This window comes from Panulirus ornatus, chromosome 51, assembly GCF_036320965.1.
Source record: "Panulirus ornatus isolate Po-2019 chromosome 51, ASM3632096v1, whole genome shotgun sequence".
NCBI lineage: Eukaryota > Metazoa > Arthropoda > Malacostraca > Decapoda > Palinuridae > Panulirus > Panulirus ornatus.
The window spans coordinates 7,518,324-7,531,065 of NC_092274.1; positions in this window are offsets into that span (position 1 = coordinate 7,518,324).

A 12,742-nucleotide genomic window follows, 5' to 3' on the forward strand; every position below is an offset into this window, starting at 1 on the left:
AGGGGAGTTAACATATGCCTCACCTCTCCCCCTTTGACGTAGGAAGACGTCTATAACGCGACACGCGAATGCAGAGTCTTGCTTTCATACAAACTACGACAGGACTTCGGCCACGCAAGCATAAAACCCCCCGTCGTAAACAGGGGAGTCAATAAACTTGTTGTCTTGCAACCGACGCATCTGTACGTACCGAACTTCACGTTAAGCTAGTATAGCTGAAGCTGTTTATGTCTACATTAATTCGATCATCAGAATAGAGTGCATAGCCGAACGCAGAACCCGATATATCTCTCCCACACTGGTCGAACCCTGGGCTAATGGAGTGGAAGATGACCTAGAAACATCAAGCCATGGTTGAGGTAACACAAGAGCACGTCTTCATAATTGATGGTTGGGCATTATACCCAGTAGCCCAGCTACCGACAGAAGCCTTCAAAGCCTTTCCCTTAAACTGATCTTCTGTGTCCTCAATACTCAGGTGGACGTGGAAGGAGGGCATTATAAAGTCACCCTCGTGCGTCCAAACAGTTTTTGCCGAGGAGAGGCATTCTAAGGTCTGTTTCTCCTACACTTAACACAAGACTTCCGACCCTTCGAAACCCCACCTCTGCAACGTTGAATTCAACTGCATAACTGCATCACTATACACACACACATAGGCTTCGTCTCGAGTCGGTATGCCTCGCCCTCGCCACTGAGAGCTTGGATGGGCAAAATATGATGAGTAAACAACCTAACTACAATTCCAAGTAATTGTTCTGAAGAGCGTGAAGATTCGGCCTTCGCTTATCATTTAATTAAGCTTTCCACCCGTCACCTCCTCTTAATACTAGTCCAAAGGGCGGGGGGCCATCATGCAAGTATCCTGGAGTTCTTCGTCATGTCCAATGCTGCATGTCTTCAAAAATGATCTATTAAAGTTTTTATTATCTTCTGTTTTTTTTTATTTCTGTCTTCATGCCCTAGCTTAAGAGAAAACGGGTGCAGGCACGAGTTTGTGTATGTGTGTGTGTGTGTGTGTGTGTGTGTGTGTGTGTCTTAGGCTATGGTCTGATTTTGATAAGAGTTTCTCAAAGGTTGCAATGATGTGACCACAATGATCCATCTGAATCCATCTAAAAACCCACTGGGATTCATCTGAAACCACTTGGGATCCATCGAAACCCACTGAGGTTCATCTGAAACCACTTGAAACAATCCAATGCCCTTTCTAAATCCTCTGACCCTCATAATCCCATTGAAAACCCTTCTAGATCCAAGTCAGTATCCCAGTGTCCACCAGCACGTCAAGACTTCCTTGGTTCTTGTCCTCGATCCCTTATAGCTTCCAGTCCTTTGCCAAGCCCTGAAGACCTCTTATAGACCTTAGCAGACCCCTCCAGAGGCCTCTTGGTTCCTCCTGACCCCCACGGACCCTACTATATATCACCACGTATACCCTGTGGGGTCCGCCTGTGTTCACTCCCTGTCCCTCCCTCCCGAATGACAGGTGAAATCCACCATTAACCATTTCCCCTGCTACTGATGGTAGCGCTACCCTGGAGCTACGGGAGCCGCTGAAGAAGAGAGGTGTGTGTGTGTGTGTGTGTGTGTGTGTGTGTGTCCTTTGCTACATCAAAAATGATAAGGGTGTAATTACAATGATACTTATGATCATTATACTACTCCCTCTTGGGCAAAAAGAAAAAAGAAAAACACCTTTCGAGGTGATTAAGAAATCAAGTTTGGCAAGACAAACGCAGCCTCGTATGAGACACAAGACAGAAGGGGAAAGAAAGAACGGGTCAGTTAATGTAACGACGAGGGAGGTCGTTGTAGGAGAGAGAGAGAGAGAGAGAGGATCTACCACCAGCCATTCTCCTTCACATCACCGACCGTAACCAACCCTTTCTGAAATGACGGATGACAATCTGTACCATATCCGTCCTGTCTGTTTTGACAAGGCCATGGCAGCCATTCCTGTGTGCTCGCACGCGTTCCCTCTCTCTCTCTCTCTCTCTCTCTCTCTCTCTCTCTCTCTCTCTCTCTCTCTCTCTCTCTCTCTCATATGACACATATCAAAACAACATTCGACCTGTGATACGAGACGGGGTAGGCGATAAGGTACGGCCATGTCAATACGCTATGAGTGACATGAGGTGGTGGGGAGGGAGGAGGTGTGGGAGAGTCCATTGCACATGAGGGTGTGTTATGGCGTTCGTGGTTTTATATAAGAAAAAAAAAACAGTGGTTTTATATAAAAAACCAAACAACCCATTCTGTTCCTTCCGAGGTTTTAGTGGTATTAAGTTACTGCAGGATGTATTAATGAACTATATATTCTTTTTTCGTGCCTATTCGCCATTTCCCGTGTTAGCGAGGTAGCATTAAGAACTCTAAGAGGACTGAGCCTTTGAGGGAATATCCTCACTTGGCTTGTAGGATTTCCAGCTCCCTTCGCTCCCTCCCCTTTTAGTCACCTTCTACGACACGCAGTGAATACGTGGCAAGTATTCTTTTTCCCCTATCCCCAAGGGATAATAATTAACTATTATACATGATTAATCATCTAATTCCACGGGAAAATACTAGATCTACCATTCTTCCATACGGCTCGAAACCAATTCCACTGGGCGAACACAACTGCTCCTCTGTGATCTATTCCCAAACAAGTTTATTGAAGCGATATTTTAAAAAGAATGCCTCTATAGTGGCCATATACATTATATATATATGGACCGTATTTTTCCCAATCCAGCTTCGAATAGCTATTACCATGAATATCCCTGACGTGTTATTGTGTTTGTTTACACCTGAAAGGGGTGGTGGTCAGAGGGGGCGAGGGGGTAGTTCAGTGGTTTGAGCTTTCCCGTCAGTAACACGAGAATCAGTTCATCCAAAGGACAAGAAATGATCACAATTGATGATAATTTCCTTTTTTCCCCTCAGGGAAAAAATATATAAAGAGGGAAAAAAAGGGAAAAAGAAGATATGAAAGCGGATCAGTACATCCAAAGGACAAGAAATGATCACAATTGATGATAATTTCCTTTTTTCCCCTCAGGGAAAAAATATATAAAGAGGGAAAAAAAGGGAAAAAGAAGATATGAAAGCGGATCAGTACATCCAAAGGACAAGAAATGATCACAATTGATGATAATTTCCTTTTTTCCCTTCAGGGAAAAAATATATAAAGAGGGAAAAAAAAGGGAAAAAGAAGATATGAAAGCGGATCAGTACATCCAAAGGACAAGAAATGATCACAATTGATGATAATTTCCTTTTTTCCCTTTCAGGGAAAAAACATAAAGAGGGAAAAAAAGGGAAAAAGAAGATATGAAAGAGGTTGAGGCATCAGAGAAGGGACCTGGTAAACAAAAAAAGATGGGGGAGGGATGAGCAAGTCTCTGAGCCAGTAACAAGAGGCGCACATCGAGACGCAGACTACGACCTCCCAACACACACACACCTTTGACTGAGGAAGCATCCATCGACGTACAGCGCCGCCACCAATTAACCTTTGACCTTGCGATCACCTGGTGAAGACCGCTGAAGAAATGTGTGTGCCCCATTTTCCACACTCTACGGACCGAAACGAGTCTATCCATGCCTGCCCAAGATGTCAGTTTAGACCGAAGGGAGGCAGCATATAGACGAACCGACCCTCCCCAAACCCCACACAACCTCTCTCTATCACTCCCTGAGTGTATATAGACACACCTGAGTGTATATAGACACGCCTGAGTGTATATAGACACACCTGAGTGTATATAGACACACCTGAGTGTATATAGACACGCCTGAGTGTATATAGACACGCCTGAGTGTATATAGACACGCCTGAGTGTATATAGACACACCTGAGTGTATATAGACACACCTGAGTGTATATAGACACGCCTGAGTGTATATAGACACGCCTGAGTGTATATAGACACACCTGAGTGTATATAGACACACCTGAGTGTATATAGACACACCTGAGTGTATATAGATGTTCTTTCCGGCCTGCGTCTTCGGCATCGTGTCTCGAGGGAGGAGGTGGTAGAGGAGGTTTGTATAGCGCCATTTTCACCGTCGTATGCGATGAACGAGCGCTATGTGACTCCCTGGGGGACAACACCCCCCTCCCCCCCACCGCTTTAACAACCCCTCCCCCCCACCGCTTTAACAACCCCTCCCCCCCTCCCACTCCCTCACCTGTGGCAGATGGCCAGCAGATCCGACAACTTACGCCAGCGCGAGGTCGGGTGTAACCTATTATAATTCGCTAATTTCCTCCAATTTGCCGTACGTTCCAACACGCTTTCCCCCCCTGAGTGCGTCCGTGTTGTGACCCCCCCAATCATTTCTACTTCTGGCTCACCCCAGTCCCGCCTGCGTGTAATCCAAGCCCAGAGCTTTGTACACTGCTGGCGAAAAGCACAAGGGATGTACGACACGACGGCGGTACACCTAGTGTACAACGGGTGTACTACTCTATGTAGCCCAAAGGTACACCCGTGTTGAACTGAAGTTCAAATCGCAGGATATGAACTTATGTATACCAATAAAACTGGGTACACAGGTTCTTGACAAACAAACAAACAAACAAACTCCTGACCGTGACGCATTCACGAGGGCCCCCCCCGCCCAGGGTCGAGTATGGTATAGGTTCGAATCTTGCTTATACGGCAGTCGGCCCACAGTCAATCCAGCTGTTCATCTACCACCAATGAGGTGTTCTTTATGACCTTATCAGACACGATGTACGAATCATTTCGAAGCACTGCAGTGCATTGAACAAGTCCTGGTGAACGTGACATAAGGCCACGAGTATACAGACTCACCCAAGAGATGTTTTTTTTTTTTTTTTTTAAAACTATTCGCCATTTCCCGCGTTAGCAAGGTAGCGTTAAGAACAGAGAACTGGGCCACTGAGGGAATATCCTCACCTGGCCCCTTTCTCTGTTCCTTCTTTTGGAAAATTAAAAAAAATTGAGAGGGGAGGATTTCCAGCCCCCCGCTCCCTCCCCTTTTAGTCGCCTTCTACGACACGCAGGGAATACGTGGCAAGTATTCTTTCTCCCCTATCCCCATGTACTGTGGTATAAAGTGGGTCTGCATACATTTCCCTGGTCTATGGCCCGTGACCCCCAAACCACCTTTGGGTGTCGTGTTTACCATACAATTTATGGCCCGCGTCCAATCACCCAATCGTCCAATCACCCAATCGTCCAACCGTCGTGTTAAACCATCACTCGTAGGTTGTTTACAGTAAACAAGACCTAAACGTGTGATATGAGAAAACAATCAACTGATGGCGTAATTGGGGGAGGAGGGGGACGTTAGAGTAAACAAACCACCCAGTCATGAGATACAGTGGGATGGAATTCAGTGAAAGCATGAGTGACCACGGCAATGTAACTTTAAGCTTCGACCCTGGAAACCCCAGTGACATTCACGTAGTGTTTGGTGTATGTGTGTGTGAGTGTCTGTATATATATATATATATATATATATATATATATATATTTTTTTTTTTTTTTTTTTTTTATACTTTGTCGCTGTCTCCCGCGTTTGCGAGGTAGCGCAAGGAAACAGACAAAAGAAATGGCCCAACCCCCCCCATACACATGTACATACACACGTCCACACACGCAAATATACATACCTACGCAGCTTTCCATGGTTTACCCCAGACGCTTCACATGCCTTGATTCAATCCACTGACAGCACGTCAACCCCTGTATACCACATCGCTCCAATTCACTCTATTCCTTGCCCTCCTTTCACCCTCCTGCATGTTCAGGCCCCGATCACACAAAATCCTTTTCACTCCATCTTTCCACCTCCAATTTGGTCTCCCTCTTCTCCTCGTTCCCTCCACCTCCGACACATATATCCTCTTGGTCAATCTTTCCTCACTCATTCTCTCCATGTGCCCAAACCATTTCAAAACACCCTCTTCTGCTCTCTCAACCACGCTCTTTTTATTTCCACACATCTCTCTTACCCTTACGTTACTTACTCGATCAAACCACCTCACACCACACATTGTCCTCAAACATCTCATTTCCAGCACATCCATCCTCCTACGCACAACTCTATCCATAGCCCACGCCTCGCAACCATACAACATTGTTGGAACTACTATTCCTTCAAACATACCCATTTTTGCTTTCCGGGATAATGTTCTCGACTTCCACACATTTTTCAAGGCTCCCAAAATTTTCGCCCCCTCCCCCACCCTATGATCCACTTCCGCTTCCATGGTTCCATCCGCTGACAGATCCACTCCCAGATATCTAAAACACTTCACTTCCTCCAGCCTCTCACCATTCAAACTCACCTCCCAATTGACTTGACCCTCAACCCTACTGTACCTAATAACCTTGCTCTTATTGACATTTACTCTTAACTTTCTTCTTCCACACACTTTACCAAACTCCGTCACCAGCTTCTGCAGTTTCTCACATGAATCCGCCACCAGCGCTGTATCATCAGCGAACAACAACTGACTCACTTCCCAAGCTCTCTCATCCCCAACAGACTTCATACTTGCCCCTCTTTCCAAAACTCTTGCATTTACCTCCCTAACAACCCCATCCATAAACAAATTAAACAACCATGGAGACATCACACACCCCTGCCGCAAACCTACATTCACTGAGAACCAATCACTTTCCTCTCTTCCTACACGTACACATGCCTTACATCCTCGATAAAAACTTTTCACTGCTTCTAACAACTTTCCTCCCACACCATATATTCTTAATACCTTCCACAGAGCATCTCTATCAACTCTATCATATGCCTTCTCCAGATCCATAAATGCTACATACAAATCCATTTGCTTTTCTAAGTATTTCTCACATACATTCTTCAAAGCAAACACCTGATCCACACATCCTCTACCACTTCTGAAACCACACTGCTCTTCCCCAATCTGATGCTCTGTACATGCCTTCATATATATATATATATATATATATATATATATATATATATATAAACGCCCATACACGCACATATACATACATATATACACATGTATATATTCATACTTGCTGCCTTCATCCATTCCCGTCGCTACATATATATATATACATATATATATATATATATATATATATATATATATATATATATATATATATATATATATATATAGCGACATGAGTCGGTGACGTAGGGCAATTGGGTCCCGACATCCACTAGAGAAACAGCCAGCTGGACACCTCAATGTCATGTTTTCTGCCAATTCCACATGACAGGTGGACGCTGAACGCTGTTGTGGAATGGCCTCGGACCATCCCAGATAATAACTTAGCCTTTCTGTTCCACTGAGTGTGATGGTGGAGTTGGTGGTGGACTTTTGAGAACAGACGACTACACGTCATTATTCTCTCTCTCTCTCTCTCTCTCTCTCTCTCTCTCTCTCTCTCTCTCTCTCTCTCTACCCCTCTGTCTCTGTCTGTCTGTCTGTCTGTCTCTCTCTCTCTCTCTCTCTCTCTCTCTCTCTCTCTCTCTCTCTCTCTCTCTACCCCTCTGTCTCTGTCTGTCTGTCTCTCTCTCTCTCTCTCTCTCTCTCTCTCTCTCTCTCTCTCTCTCTCTCTCTCTCTCTCTCTCTCTCTCTCTCTACCCCTCTGTCTCTGTCTGTCTGTCTGTCTCTCTCTCTCTCTCTCTCTCTCTCTCTCTCTCTCTCTCTCTCTCTCTCTCTCTCTCTCTCTACACCCTCTCTGTCTGTCTGTCTGTCTGTCTGTCTGGCTCTCTCTCTCTCTCTCTCTCTCTCTCTCTCTCTCTCTCTCTCTCTCTCTCTCTCTCTCTCTCTCTCTCTCTCTCTCTCTCTCTCTCTCTCTCTCTCTCTGTTCTGACCATGATGAAATCATTGTTATGGTTCCATTTTCATTTTTTTTTTTCTTAGGGGTTGGGGGGGAGATGGTTGGGTGGGGCTCATGAAGAGAGAGAGAGAGAGAGAGAGAGAGAGAGAGAGAGAGAGAGAGAGAGAGAGAGAGAGAGAGAGAGAGAGAGAGAGACAGAGAGTGAGAGTTGATCGCCCAATCGAAACTGCTTCATATCCCGGCCCGATGAACCAATGACCAACCCGTTCGCCCGCTGTGGTTAGACCGCACATCAACATCGCGGTATAAAATTATCCCCACTGAGGCTACTGGATTCTCAAGGGATAGTGAACGCGCACACAGACCACCTTTCCCTCCCTCCCTCCATCACTAGCCACAATTAACTCGACCGCGTCAGACGCGGGTCGATTCATGTCATCTTGTAACTTCCCACACACCCATCTAAGGCTCCTCTCCCTCGTTATTTCCACCCGGATATTATAATAATTAAGCCTGCATACTTCATCATTAACCTCCAAACACCGCGATGGCGTTGGAGTACCTGATGCTAAATGGGGAGGCGCCCCGGCGAAGAATATATGTATCAATAAGCACCAAATCTCGAATAAGCATCGTCCGATCATAGAGGTTTCGAACCTGTTGTGCTATGGGTTGATCAGGGAAGAAGAGGAGGTTCTGGTAGCCACTGGCTGGGATATTGGAACCTTTAAGTTCCGATGGGCAAGTGAATGAAATCTAATGATACTCTCTATTCACTGAGTCGCTTTTCAGTGTGTGTGTGTGTGTGTGTGTGTGTGTGTGTGTGTGTGTGTGTGTGTGTGTCACTAAGAAGATGTTTTGGTGTGTTTGTCTATATATATATATATATATATATATATATATATATATATATATATATATATATATATATATATATATATATATATATATCCCTGGGGATAGGGGAGAAAGAATACTTCCCACGTATTCCCTGCGTGTCGTAGAAGGCGACTAAAAGGGAAGGGAGCGGGGGGCTGAAAATCCTCCCCTCTTGTTTTTTTTTTTGTTTTTCTCAAAGAAGGAACAGAGAAGGGGGCCAGATGAGGATATTCCCTCAAAGGCCCAGTCCTCTGTTCTTAACGCTACCTCGCTAACGCGGGAAATGGCGAATGGTATGAAAGAAAGAAAAGAATATAGATAGATAGATAGATAGATAGATAGATAGATTAGACAGATGTGTGATCACCAGTGGGTTCTGATCCTCCGTCACAAAACCACCACCTCAATTCGAACCCTCACTTGCGACCCAACCCCACCCCCTTCCCCATAACTCACCCCCCCCCCCAGATGCAAATCACCACTGCATCTGCCACTGGAACTAAATCACGATTGTATATTGACAGTGCCAATCCCTTTCCCTCCCTCCCCACTTGAAAATGCAGGCACACACTCCTTGTGTATGACCCCAATCATGACGGAGCGGCTGATTGGCCATTCACATCCCCACCTGGGAATCGATTGGTCCCGAATCTGTGCGTCAGGTACTCCACTGAAGACCTGATGGTAAGGCTCAGGTAATACACGCAAGCGCTACCTTCGGGTTTAAACACAGCTGCCACTTACGTCAGGCTTGACCCCTCACTGCATATGAAACAGCTATGGGAAAGCAGAGGAGGTTCTGTGGGGCTTGGCTGGGGATAGGGAGGGGATCTGACAGCGGTGTGCTCTGCACGAAGGTTGGAAACTGGAAAAGGGGGAAATAAGGTCGCTATTTTGTCTATTCCCGGCGCGCCCTTGATATGGTGGGAAACGTGGTTCGCGGTTTTAAAGTGTTTAAAAAAAAACCTTGAGGTGTGATGGCAAGACACTTTATCTCAAATGGTTAGCAGCCATACGCAAGGGTCGTACCGTCGTGCTCAAGGGTCGTACCGTCGTGCTAAAGGGTCGTACCGTCGTGCTCAAGGGTCGTACCGTCGTGCTCAAGGGGTCGTAATGTGTTCAAGGGGTCGTACCGTCGTGCTCAAGGGGTCGTAATGTGTTCAAGGGGTCGTACCGTCGTGCTCAAGGGTCGTATACCGTCGTGCTCAAGGGTCGTATACCGTCGTGCTCAAGGGTCGTACCGTCGTGCTCAAGGGGTCGTAATGTGTTCAAGGGGTCGTACCGTCGTGCTCAAGGGTCGTATACCGTCGTGCTCAAGGGTCGTACCTTCGTGTTCAAGGGTCGTATACCGTCGTGCTCAAGGGTCGTATACCGTCGTGCTCAAAGGCCGTACCGTCGTGTTCAAGGATCGTATACCCTCGAGAGAGAGAGAGTAACTGGACAAGCATTGACTTGACCCCCAACAGCCCCCTCTCATGAGGCCTCACTCTCGCCTTGGCTGGGCGCCGTGTAGGGGCCATCTCACGCAGCGCACACGAGCGCTCTCCACTGACCAATTACAACATTTTTACTGCGCTGGTTGCCTTGTGGGGAGGCGAGGGAGGGCGAAGGGGGGGAGTGGTGAGTGGTCATGGGAAGGGTGTGGGATGAGAGGGAGGGAAGGAGGGTTGGGGGAGGGACGCCAGGCGATGAACGAGTTCCGAGAGGGCATGGAGGGACAACAGCTTGGTGTACGAGTAACTCCTTCCCTCCAACTTCCCTTTTTCTGGGGGAGGCGCCCGCCCTCCTCCCACGCGTGAGTGAACCCCCCCTTTTAACCAAACATGGGGCCCTTCTTCTCTTTCACCTGGAGTCTTACTATCGTCCATTTCACACGTCATGGCTACACATGAATGTACGTAGCCCGCCGGGACAGCTCAATGAATACTCGAGGAGAGAAGTTGTGGTAGCCATCGACAGGGTTCGCGTGTGTGTGTGTGTGTGTGTGTGTGTGCTCGTGCCGGGTGAATTAAATATGAATTGATGGGCTGGGGTCATTATGCTGGCTGAGGAGGTCCAGTGTGATCCATCACGCTCCTGCTGAGGGAAAAGTGAAGGAGGGAGGAGCTGATGATGTGGTGGGTCAGCCTCGTCCCCCTTCCATCACCTGCTTCGTCGTCGCGACCAAACTCAAGACTTCAAGACGTGGTGGGTCTACCCTCCGTCGTCACCCACCCCAGCCATACAGGTGAGGTAGTGGGTGGGCCTCGTCACCACAGTCACCCTCGAAGCGACGACCTGGCATTCCCCCACACCACACGCTCAATCATAGCCTCCTCCTCCTCCTCGAGTTCTTCCTTGAAGAGGACCTCGTCATGACCTTCGAACTCCCTCCGGCGATCACTTGGTGTCCACTCCTCTCCACCTACGCCTCACAGGGGGTTGGAACAACTCATCCCAAACACCAAATCTTACCTCATCCCTTGGCGAAGGGAACCCACCACACCCCCACACCAAAACGTCTATCTAATACGTACCTCAAGGACGCGTCCCTCCCTCCGTAAGTGAATACAGCGAGCGATAGTAGCATGAGACCTGGGGGGGGGCTTGTCTCACAAAGCTTCGCCCCTTTCAAACCCAGCGCAGGATTTCGGTAAAAGGGCAGTCAACATCGCTGCCGCTGAGCCACGCATCTCATAGATTCTTCGATGATGCATATCTCAAACACATATCTGGTGCCGCCGTCCGGGCCCGCCCGCCGCCCGCAACCACCCCCCTGTGGCGCGAATGAAGTTTCCGCAGCTCAATATGCCAACGATACATCATCCCAGACGTCAGATCCCTTAGGGCAAACCCTGCCGTTCAAAAGTGGATATACTTGGATCCTCCCGTCTCACAACTTCTTCTTTTTTCTCTCCATTCTTTCTCCCCGTATGAGTGACGGGGTGAGGAGGAGGAGGAGGGGATGATGATGTCTGTTTTACTGGTGTGTGTTGGTGGGGTGGGGATCTCTCTCTCCCTCCCTCTCTCTCTCACACACACACACGACGGTGCACCTCTGTCATGTTAACATGACAAGCTTTCTTCAAGAATTGGCCCAAATTGAAGACTCTTGTTCCCAAAGACGGGTTCCACTCGAGAACCCGGCCTGGTGGCACAGAACCTGACGGCACAGACAGACTGGTTCTGTCTCGCCCTGCCTTGCTCGCTCACCCTACGATACAATTTGGACTCTAGGTCACATGATCATAAGGGTGAGGCATAAGTCCTTTCTTACAACAAGGGTAATGAGACACGATAAGTTCCCAAGTGCACTTTCGTGCAATAATCACATCATCAGGGGAGACACGAGAGAGAAATATAAGTCAGTTGATATACAACGAAGAGATATAACAGTTAGCTGATATACAATGAAGAAATATAATTATCAGTTGGTATACAACGAAGAAATATAACATTCAGTTGGTATACAACGAAGAAATATAACATTCAGTTGGTATACAACGAAGAAATATAACAGTCAGTCGTTATATAACGAAGAAATATACAAGTTGATATACAACGAAGAAATATAACAGTCAGTTGATATACAACAAAGAAATATAACAATCAGTTGATATACAACGAAGAAATATAACAATCAGTTGATATACAACGAAGAAATATAAGTCAGTTGGTATACAAAGAAGAAATATAAGTCAGTCGATATATAACGAAGAAATATAACAGTCAGTTGATATAGAACGAAGAAATATAACAGTCAGTCGATATACAACGAAGAGACGAAGATATAGAATAAAAACAAAGGGGGGTGGGAAGAGAAATAAGTTAATGAAGTCATGTCTTGGCTACTACTACTACCACTCGATTCACCGAGAGATGATGATTTCGACTACCGAGACTTGATTCATTCGCTTATTGCTATCCGGCCAGAGCCACTTGGAAGGTTGAGACCCTGTGTATCAACAGGTCTTAGCTCAGCGGGAGGGCAGGCCGCCCCCCCGCTGACACAAAATCGCTAAACTCCTTTTTCTTTTTCTTTTTTTTCTTTCTCGACCATTTGCCGAGTTTGGTTCTGTTTC